The sequence below is a fragment of the Trachymyrmex cornetzi genome, unplaced genomic scaffold (assembly GCF_001594075.2).
Source record: "Trachymyrmex cornetzi isolate Tcor2-1 unplaced genomic scaffold, Tcor1.1 scaffold459, whole genome shotgun sequence".
Classification (NCBI taxonomy): domain Eukaryota; kingdom Metazoa; phylum Arthropoda; class Insecta; order Hymenoptera; family Formicidae; genus Trachymyrmex; species Trachymyrmex cornetzi.
Genome location: NW_017299389.1, coordinates 81124 through 84276, shown reverse-complemented (window position 1 = coordinate 84276; position 3153 = coordinate 81124).

The window sequence follows — 3153 nt, the reverse complement described above, 5'->3', positions numbered from 1 at the left end:
TTTTTGGCATTTTCCGATAGTTCTACAATAGTTCCGACGATTTATGTAGGTTTCGGCCGGAGTTCCCGCATTTAAGTATTTTTAAACAATTCTTTAATCTCCGCGCCAGCACCGCACTCCAAGAGTAAAGTATCTCTCAGCAGGCAGTCCAACCTGACTTTTTGGCATTTTCCGATAGTTCTACAATAGTTCCAATGATTTATGTAGGTTTCGGCCGAAGTTCCCAAAAGTCAGCTGGGACTGCCTGCTGAGAGGTACTTTACTCTTGGAGTGCGGTGCTGGCGCGCAGATTAAAAAATTGTTTAAAAATACTTAAATGCGAGAACTCCGGCCGAAACCTACATAAATCGTCGGAACTATTGTAGAACTATCGGAAAATTCCAAAAAGTCAGCTGGAACTGACTATTAAGAGGTACTTTACTCTTGTGGTGCGGTGCTGGCGCGCGGGTTCAATAATTATTAAAAAGTACTTAAAGGGCAGAACTCGGAACGAAATGTATAGAAATCCTCGGAACTATTGTAGAACTATCGAAAAATGCCAAAAAGTCAGCTGGAAGTGGCTGTTAAGAGGTACTTTACTCTTGTGGTGCGGTGCTGGAGTGCGGGTTTAATTAATATTTAAAATAACTTAGAGACCGGAACTATTGTTAAAACCTATCAGGAACTGTAGAACTCATCGAGAACTATAAAATTTCATGGTTTTCGATTTGATTTACTCAATCTTACGGTGCCACGGGAAGTTAGCACCGCAAATTTTCAAGTGTTATTTTTTTTAGCTAAATCAACGGAACTATTTATAAAACTTATCAGGAACTATAGAACTATTGCGGGTGCTAATGGAACTCTTATTAAAACTTGCGGTGCCAAAAGATGAGGTGCCAACTTCACACACGTGCGCCGCGCGGACAATTGATGAATACGAATACACGGAGCAAAACTACGAAGTTTTGGGACACGTTGTGCAAGTGTTATGATGACCCAAAATTATTAGTCCACAATCATATTGAAGCAATGTTTAAATTAGAAGCTGTAAATAGTAAATAGCCAGAGCAGTTAAACGCTATAGTTGATAGTATTATAAAGCACACGCGCGCGTTAAAGAAATTCCAGGAACTAACGGTGTATTGGGATTCCTTGCTCATTTATCTTATCGTTATCAAATTAGATACGGAAACGGTATGCGAATGGGAAAAGCGAAATTTACTTCTCTCGGGCAAGCCGAAATTAGAGGACTTGATGAAGGCATTACGTGATAGAGTAGCATTATTACGCATAATGGAAAAAAAGACCGGCATAGTTAAGGCAAAAAAGGCTCCGCCAGGCAAAAAAACTAGCGCGCTTTTAACAAAAAAAATAAGTTGTGCTTTATGCAAAGGTGATCATTATATTCAGAAGTGTAATACTTTTTTGAAGCTAACGCCGCAAGAGAGATCAGAAAAGGTCAAGGAGCTCAAGCTGTGCACGAGTTATCTTAGAAAGAGTCATTTTTTGATAGATTGCGAGTTCGGAATGTGCCGAAAGTGTAATAGTAAACATAATTCGTTCCTCCATTTTGAAAAGGAGACACAGTCAGCGCAGCAAGGCTAAACGACAATGATGTGTTCCAAAAATCAAGCTAGTGTCGTCAAGGAGCCAAGTGTCATCTTGGCAACGGCGTTGGGAGACGTGAGTGATAGTGATAGAGTCAAGCACAGAGCTCAAGCGTTTCTAGATTCGTGCGCGCAATCTATTTTTATATCAGAAAGTTTATGCAACGAGTTAAAACTTAAAAGATTTTCGGTAAACACGCAGGTAATATCACTCAATCAGCCCGGGCCTAAGATTAAATACAAATGTGAACTTGAAATAGCATCGCGCAATGGCTGTTTTCGGTTTAAAACGTTCTGTCTTGTCGCTCCAAAAATAGTAGATGGCGTATCGCCGAGCGAAGCCGTTGATTTGAAAGAGCTGCAGATTCCTTCTCATTTGAAGCTGGCCGATCCAGCGTTTAACGTACCAGGACGAGTCGATCTATTAATAGGAGCTCAATGGTTTTGGGATATCCTGTGCGTAGGTCAAGTGAGGTTAAGTAATTGCCTTATTATGCAGAAAACCGGGTTAGGATGGATAGTAGGAGGTCCTATAAATGCACCAGCCCCAAAGTTCATACAATGTAATGCTATTAGGCAAGCATGCTTGGAGCAGCAACTAGTCAAATTTTGGGAGATTGAAGAATTGCCAAATACAAAAGCATTATCGCAAGAAGAAAAGGACCGTGAATCTCACTTCGTCAAAACTACGCGTTGCGATAAAAATGGGCGTTTCATCGTAAGTATGCAACTCAAGGAGTCACCAACATGTTTAGGCGAATCTAAACAGCTGGCCGAGAAGCGTTTGATAAATCTAGAAAAAAGGGTGAAAAAATTTCCCGAACTTCGTGAAGAGTACGTTACGTTCTTAAAGGATTATGAGCGGTTAGGTTACATGAAACAAGTTAATGGGGAATTGGCAGTACCTTATTCGTATTATCTACCGCATCATTGCGTTGTAAAATCGGAAAGTACGACAACAAAAACAACGGTAGTTTTTGACGCCTCAGCTCTTACAACGAATGGACGGTCTCTAAACTCAATTCAAATGGTGGGACCCGTAATACAAAACGATTTGTTCTCTATCATTATTCGATTTCGAAAGCATACATATATCATTTCCGCAGATATAGCGAAAATGTATAGACAGGCTTTAATATAGGAGGATCAACAACCATTGCAGAGAATCTTGTGACGAGATAATCATAGCGATTTGATCAAAACCTTCGAATTAAAGACGGTAACATACGTAACTGCTGCTGGCTCCTTTCAGGCAATTAGATATTTGCAGCAGCTAGGTATTGAATGTCAACAAAAGAAATCTGAGATAGCCAAGGTAATTTTCAATGATTTTTATGTCAACGATCTGTTAACAGGGGGATGATCCCGATTGATTACGGCTCGATTGGGCACCACCAATCACAGCGAACAGGTGCCTAGGAGCTTTGTAATCTCAAGCGTTATGAGTGGCTCGTGTCCAATTGAGCCGTGTCCAACTGGGTGCCATCCATTACCAGATAGTGATACTGAGGATCGGGCGATATCCATCGCGAGGCAAACGTCGCAGGTTCTCGATGGGGGTTGT